An 8,739-nucleotide genomic window follows, 5' to 3' on the forward strand; every position below is an offset into this window, starting at 1 on the left:
ATCATATACATGCCTATACTTAACTTTGGAATGGCTAAAATAGCAGGATATAGCCCCTTTAAGACTTCTGAGACCGCTGTCCAAACGCACTCACAGATAGGGCCATAGACTGTAAAAAAAAATGGACGTCTTATGCTCACTCCTCCCCGTTTACCAGATTGACCACGGCCGTGGGGCAATTCATGGCGGATTTACAGGCTCCGCCTCCCCAGCTCTGACGAAGCATGTTCCTAAAAAGGACATACGGGCGGGATTTTCACCGTAGACTCGGCCCTTGCGTGACGTGTAGCTCGCGCTGCTCCAATGCTAACAGTCCGAGCCTCATTAAATACCAGATTTCAAAAAATCATATTACGAAAACCAGCCTGGTTTCATATATTGTTATTAACCCAGCGTTATCTCAGGAGGAAGATCTAGCCTAGTCTAGTGTTGAAACAATTGAAACCAGGCTTTAAAGTAGTTTTTAACGTGTCTAAAGTCCAATGCTTTTCAATGGGGGCCTAGCGGCGATATGGAGGTACTGCAGCAACGGCGGAGCAATGGCGGCCCCCACGTTTGTGGTCAAAAAGCAGGGCAGCCAGCGGCCATTGGATAGGGCTGTGCAATTAATCGAAATTCGATTTCGATTTCGATTACAACAGTAAACGATTACAAAATTAGCGTAATCGCAAAAAATCGCTTATAACTTTTATTTATAATTTAATTTTTTGTTTTTTAAATGTATTATTATTATTTTTTAATATCATTTTCTTTTCTTTTTTTTTCTTGTTTTTATAAATGTCGTACAGAGTGAGTGTGCAAGAGCTTTAGTTCCTTTTACATTAATTTCACCCATTATTTCCTCATATTTCTTCAGGTTTTTCCCAGTTTTTCTGAATATTTTCTCTATTTAGCCTCACTAACTAATGCTAACACCGCTAACTAATGCTAACCTCACTAACTAATGCTAACACCGCTAACTAATGCTAACACCGCTAACTAATGCTAACACCGCTAACTAATGCTAACACCGCTAACTAATGCTAGCCTCACTAACTAATGCTAACACCGCTAACTAATGCTAACCTCATTAACTAATGCTAAGACCGCTAGCTAATGCTAACACTGCTAACTAATGCTAACATCGCTAACTAATGCTAACATCGCTAACTAATGCTAACATCGCTAACTAATGCTAACACTGCTAACTAATGCTAATGGCGCTAATTAATACTAACACCGCTAACTAATGCTACCACTGCTAACTAATGCTAACACAGCGAACTAATGCTAGCCTACCGAACTAACGCTAACACCGCTAACTAATGCTAACACTGCTAACTAATGCTAACCTCACTAACTAATGCTAACACCGTTAACTAATGCTAACCTCATTAACTAATGCTAACACTGCTAGCTAATGCTAACACTGCTAACTAATGCTAACATCGCTAACTAATGCTAACACCGTTAACTAATGCTAACCTCATTAACTAATGCTAATTAATACTAAAACCGCTAACTAATGCTAACACTGCCAACTAATGCTAACACTGCTAACTTATGCTCACACCACATGTATACATATATATACATATATATATATATATATATATACATATATATATATATATATACATATATATATATATATATATGCAGGGACGTGCACAGATAGAGCCCAGGTGGTGCTCAAGCACCACCTGGGCTCAAGCACCAGGTGGTGCTCAAGCACCACCTGGGCTCAAGCACCACCTCAAGCACCACCTTTGCCCCTTTGCCGTGTGCCCTTATAAGTGCCCTTCTCAAGACCTGTTTTTTTTCTCCCCAATATTAATTATTATTTATCTTATTGTTGTTAGATATTTGCCCTACTGAGCCAACATGTGCTGAAAATACAGTTTTAATGTTCAGCTACTTCATATCGCGCTTCATGCCTCCTCAGCCTCTCGAGCCGCGGCGGCGCTGACGCTCCTGATCACAGAAGAGCAGCTTTGGTGTCCCCGTGTCTCCCCCGTTTGAGAAGATGGTACAGCCCAGCTCTGTGAGACGAGGGAGTAAAGTAAACTGAGTAAATTCGATAACTTTATGAACGAGCCAGCGCGACATGACTGGATTATTAAGGGGAAAGGAAACAAAAGGGCCGACGGGGCGAGGACGTCAGCGCCACCTGTCGAGACCGTCAGGACAAAGTCAGCGGTAACAAGTCAGTAACTTTAGCGGTTCTGTTTTGTCGCGCTATAATATGTTCTGAAAATGAGCTGTAGGGCCTGGGCTGGACCTAGACCAGGGCCAGAGCAGTGTGAGCTGAGCTGACAGAGGAGAGAGGAGGAGAGAGAACTGTGAGGAGGTGCCTGGGTTCTGGGCACTGTTGTCTGTGGGAGGAGCCCAGGATTATTGTTATTTAAGGTATTTTTGACATGGACAAAACAATGATATTGACAAACCAGATGTTTTAAGTGTAGGCTATAGTACATTTTCATCATTTATTTGTATTTGTGCTAGACTTAAGTGCAGAGCCTTGTGATAGTCTTACATCGTCCTCTAAAGAACATCTAGTTTATTATTAGGTCCACATAATTGGACATTTTATATTGCTGTCTAAATCAATGGTCTGTTAGTGTCACTAGTTGCAGAAAAATCACCTTTTTTTTTTTCGGCGGTTGTGCCCTTTTGTCTTGGTTGAGCACCTGCCCCTCAAAATGTCTGTGCACGCCACTGTATATATGTATATATATGTAGCATGTGTAAATATTATGACTAATATTTTCTCTATTTGCCCCATTTTTGACACAACTTCTCCACATTTCCCCCACATCTTGCAGATGAGCCCGATATTGTAGATGTGCAGCTCTTCCTCCCGGCGCTGATCTGTTTCTGCCGAGCACCAACTGTTTCCCATTAAATAACTCCGCCTGTGATTCTGAGCTTTTATTGTGAAATCCGTGGGCCTGTTCCCGGAAGTCGCTGCTGGTCCGCGCGCCGCCTTGACCCTGGTCCGTGTTTGCTTTGCTCAGACTGAAGAGTTAGCAGCTGGTTCTCAAACAAACAACCTGCCGGTCAGACCGAGGGGGCGGGGCTCCGGGCCCGCCGGGCATTCTGGGAAATGTAGGAAACGGAGGATTTTAGGAGAGTTTCAAAAAACCTCATTCCCTCACTCACAGCGGTCATCATGGTGGGTCTCAGGGTTAACCTCTTAACTCCCGCCTGAACCGAGAGGATCTTTTTCCTCACTCATCAGATCTTTTTTCCATCATTATTTTGTTGGATATTCAACTCATTTTTGAAACTTTATCTGTCATTTTTTGTCATTTTTTCATGAATTTTTTCGTGAATTTTTTATCACATTTTGGTCATATTTTTTGTCATTTTTTTGTCATTTTTTGTCATTTTTTTTGTCAAATTTTTAGGACATTTTTGTAATATTTTTGTAAATTTTTTTGTCACATTTTGGTCTTTTTCTCATCAATTTTTCATCAAATTTTTGACATTTTTTTGTTACATTTTGGTCATTTTTTGTCACATTTTTGTAATTTTTTGGTAATTTTTTTGTAATTTTTTTGTCAAATTTTTATCACATTTTTGTCATATTTTTGTAATTTTTTTGTCACATTTTTGTAATTTTCTCGTCAATTTTTAGTCAAATTTGTGTCATTTTTTTGTCACATTTTTATCACATTTTTATCACATTTTTATCATATTTTTGTCATATTTTTGTCATTTTTTGTCAATTTCTTGTGACATTTTTCTCACTTTTTCATCAATGTTTTCGTCACTTTTTTGTCACATTTCCATCATTGTTTTCGTCTCAGTTTTGTTGTTATTTTCACAGCTTTTTTCCAGAAGCTTTTGGATTGGGGTAAAGCCAAACTGGAGAAAATGTGCTCGGTTCAGGTGGGAGGTAAGGGGTTAATTGCTGTATCTCGTTCCAGAAAACACCCTGGAGGCAGATGTTTTGACAGGCTCCACATCTGACTTGTCTTGGGACGGAGGAGCAGTGGAAGATCTCCTCAGCTCCGGGCGTTTTTCTAATGTCTCCATCCACAAACTCAGCACTTTTTACTTTTGATCCCGGAGCCGCTCCACATCGCGGCTCCGGGATTAATGATGCCGGAGCTCCAGGTCTTTGTGATGCTGTGAGGAAACAGAAAACTACAGGCGTCAGATCTGCTGCGGGACGTAGGGCGTGATGTGGACACCATGACCTCCATGTTTGGGATGCTCTGTGTGAGGGAAACAGAGGCCACTGACGCTGACTCTGTCCTTTTATTGTAGACAGCCACAGTCATGCGTCTCAGCAGCTCGAGGGACAGACGAGTCGCTCCACCTGGTGCTGTTTCTATGGAGATCTGGAGTGATCTCAGATGGAGAGCAGGAAAACACGGCTCTCCATCGGCTCGAGAGTCATTTTTTGTCACATTTTTGTCATTTTTTCGTGAATTTTTTATCACATTTTGGTCACATTTTGATCACATTTTTTGTCATTTTTTAGTAATTTTTTGTCATTTTTTTGTCATTTTTTTGACAAATTTTTATGACATTTTTGTAATTTTTTTTGTCACATTTTGGTCCTTTTTTTGTCACATTTTGGTCTTTTTCTCGTCAATTTTTCATCAAATTTTTGACATTTTTTTGTTACATTTTGGTCATTTTTTGTCACATTTTCGTAATTGTTTTTGTAATTTTTTTGTAATTTTTTTGTAATTTTTTTGTAATTTTTTTGTAATTTTTTTGTAAATTTTTTGTCAAATTTTTATCACATTTTTGTCACATTTTTGTAATTTACTCGTCAATTTTTCGTCAAATTTTTGTCATTTTTTTGTCACATTTTTATCACATTTTTATCATATTTTTGTCATTTTTTTGTCATTTTTTTTGTCAATTTCTTGTGACATTTTTGTGACATTTTTGTCACATTTCCATCATTGTTTTCGTCTCAGTTTTGTTGCTATTTTCACACCTTTTTCCCAGAAGCTTTTGGATTGGGGTAAAGCCAAACTGGAGAAAATGTGCTCGGCTCAGGTGGGAGGTAAGGGGTTAATTGCTGTATCTACTTCCAGAAAACACCCTGGAGGCAGATGTTTTGACAGGCTCCACATCTGACTTGTCTTAGGACGGAGGAGCAGTGGAAGATCTCCTCAGCTCCGGGCGTTTTTCTAAAGTCTCCATCCACAAACTCAGCACTTTTTACTTTTGATCCCGGAGCCGCTCCACATCGCGGCTCCAGGATTAATGATGCCGGAGCTCCAGGTCTTTGTGATGCTGTGAGGAAACAGAAAACTGCTGGCGTCAGATCTGCTGCAGGACGTAGGGCATGAGGTGGACACCATGACCTCCATGTTTGGGATGCTCAGTGTGAGGGAAAAAGGAGCTTCAGGAGCTTCAGTCCAGCCCTCGGAGTCTGCTCTTCCATCGGACCATCTCAGACGGTCGACTCCGCCCGACACTGGGCAGCGTGAAGGTTCTGGCCTCAGCTTTAATCTGCTCCTCGTGATTAAACTTTTACTCTGGAGCACATTCCACTGGAGCTTTACCTCCGAGAGCTACACCAGCCTGTCCTGGTCAATAACACTCAGCTCACAGCAGGGGGCGCTGTGTCTCCCATTACTTTACATTGAAATGGTTTTGACAAATGTACTTTAATATTAAGAATTATGGATTTTTTTTTTTTTGTTTCTTATAAGAGCAAAAAAAAATAAAAATATATATATATATATAATATTAGTGAGGTCAAATCTCCTTCTGGACCCACTAACTATAATGCTAACACAGCTAACTAATGCTAACACCGCTAACTAATGCTAACCTCATTACCTAATGCTAACACCACTAACTAATGATAATGGCGCTAACTAATACTAACACCGCTAATTAATGCTAACACTGCTAACTAATGCTAATGGAGCTAACTAATACTAACACCGCTAACTAATGCTAATGGTGCTAACTAATGCTAACACCGCTAACTAATGCTAACACCGCTAACTAATACTAACACCGCTAACTAATGCTAATGGTGCTAACTACTACTAACACCGCTAACTAATGCTAATGGTGCTAACGAATGCTAACACCGCTAACTAATGCTAATGGCGCTAACTAATGCTAACACTGCTAACGAATGCTAACACCGCTAACTAATGCTAATGGTGCTAACTAATGCTAACACTGCTAACTAATGCTAACACCGCTAATTAATGCTAATGGCGCTAACTAATACTAACACCGATAACTAATGCTAATGGTGCTAACGAATGCTAACACCACTAACTAATGCTAATGGTGCTAACTAATGCTAACACTGCTAACGAATGCTAACACCGCTAACTAATGCTAATGGTGCTAACTAATGCTAACACTGCTAATGAATGCTAACACCGCTAACTAATGCTAACGGTGCTAACTAATGCTAACACTGCTAACGAATGCTAACACCGCTAACTAATGCTAACACTGCTAACGAATTCTAACACCGCTAACTAATGCTAATGGAGCTAACCAATGCTAACATTGCTAACTAATGTAAAGAAGCAGCCGGAGGCGTCAGGATCCAGGACAGTTTATTCATAACCGTACATTCAGAATCATATACAGGAGATGCAAACGCACGGTGCCTGAGAGTTCCTGGAAACCCGACTGTACAAACCCTCCATGGGCGCGGGACGGGCGGCGGGACGGGCGGCGGGACGGGCGGCGGGACGGGCGGTGGGACGGGCGGCGGGACGGGCGCGGGACGGGCACGGGACGGGCGGCGGGACGGGCGGCGGGACGGGCGGCGGGACGGGCGGCGGGACGGGCGGTGGGACGGGCGGCGGGACGGGCGCGGGACGGGCACGGGACGGGCGGCGGGACGGGCGGCGGGACGGGCGGCGGGACGGGCGGCGGGACGGGCGCGGGACGGGCGGCGGGACGGGTGCGGGACGGGCGGCGGGACGGGCGGCGGGACGGGCGGCGGGACGGGCGGCGGGACGGGCGCGGGACGGGCACGGGACGGGCGGCGGGACGGGCGGCGGGACGGGCGGCGGGACGGGCGGCGGGACGGGCGGTGGGACGGGCGGCGGGACGGGCGCGGGACGGGCACGGGACGGGCGGCGGGACGGGCGGTGGGACGGGCGGCGGGACGGGCGGCGGGACGGGCGCGGGACGGGCGGCGGGACGGGTGCGGGACGGGCGGCGGGACGGGCGGCGGGACGGGCGGCGGGACGGACGGTGGGACGGACGGTGGGACGGGCGGCGGCCCGGAGGTACAAAACTCCGCCCCCCCGCGTCAACAACCAAACGCATCGGGCGAACGGAGAGGAGCATGCACAGACCCCCCCGTCCTGCAGAACCACAAAACCCCCACACGGGGCCCGGACGAGGAGGAAACTTTCAACAATACAAAACCAGAGGAAACTTTCAACAATACAAAACCAGAGGAAACTTTCAACGATACAAAACCAGAGGAAACTTTCAACGATACCACAGAAAATAAAATATTATTATAAATATATATATAATTTGGTGATCTCCAAATCAGGAAGCCACAAAGAACCGCATCATCATCATCATCATCATCAAGTGTGTGTGTGTGTGTGTGGGGGGGATGGTTGTAAAGTGTGTGTGTTCAGGTAAAATACCTGAACATGAGCTTCACCCGTGTTCTGGACTTTTGCTACTTTTTGCACCTTATATTTTTGCATAAAACTTCACGTGTTTCTAAATCTCATTCCCGGCTCGGGGGCCAGACCTGGTCCACCAAACAGTCTGGTCTGGCCCACTGTTTATGATAATGTCACAGTGATAAAACTGAATCTGAGGTTTGTAAAAAGGACTTAAAATACTTAGTTCTGTTTCTGTTTGAGTGATTGTGATAATTAATTCTTAATTTAATTATCCCAAAAATCCGAATGACCCCTGACCTCTGAAGGATCTGAGTAAAACGATCCCTGTAGAGGCTGTGATCATGTGTGAGCGGCCAGCAGAGGGCAGCAGAGCGCAGGTCTGTGAATGTTTGTGTGAAGTTTGGGGATTGTTTTTGTTCCCAGGTCAAAGTTCAAACAAAACCTGAACAATGAAAAATGTTTCGTCTCCTTTAACCTCTTAACTCTGAACCGAGAGGATCTTTTTCCTCACGTCATCACATTTTTTTCCCCATCATTTTTATGCTGGGTATTCAACTCATTTGTGTAACTTTTTTGTCATGATTTTTTTGTGTCATTTTTTTTGTGTCATTTTTTCGTCATATTTTTCTAATTTTTTCGTATTTTTTGGACACATTTTTGTCATTTTTTTTGTCAAATTTTTATCAAATTTTTGTAATTTTTTTGTCCCATTTTGGCACATTTTTCCATCAATTTCTTGTGACATTTTTGCCACTTTTTCATCAATTTTTTAAATTACATTTTTGGCATTTTTTGGTCAAGAAATTGACGAAAAAATGACATAAATTTGACGAAAATGTGATAAACATTTGACCAAAAAAATGACAAAAAATTGTCCAAAAAAATGACCAGAAAGTTACAAAAATGAGTTAAATACCCAACAAAAAAATGATGAAAAAAAAAAAGGGATGACGTGAGGAAAAAGATCCTCTCGGTTCAGGCGGGAGTTAATAGGTTAATTTAATTGAACATCTTTGTCATTTCAAGACTATTTTTCATTTTGGAACAACATCTGCATTTCTAATTCCTGATTTTTTGCAGATTTCCCGCATATAAACAGTTCATTTTAAAAGTCTTTAACTCGTGACTGAAAAAGCCACACGTGTGATTATTCCTC

Source organism: Gobius niger (genome assembly GCF_951799975.1).
Source record: "Gobius niger genome assembly, chromosome: 11".
NCBI lineage: Eukaryota > Metazoa > Chordata > Actinopteri > Gobiiformes > Gobiidae > Gobius > Gobius niger.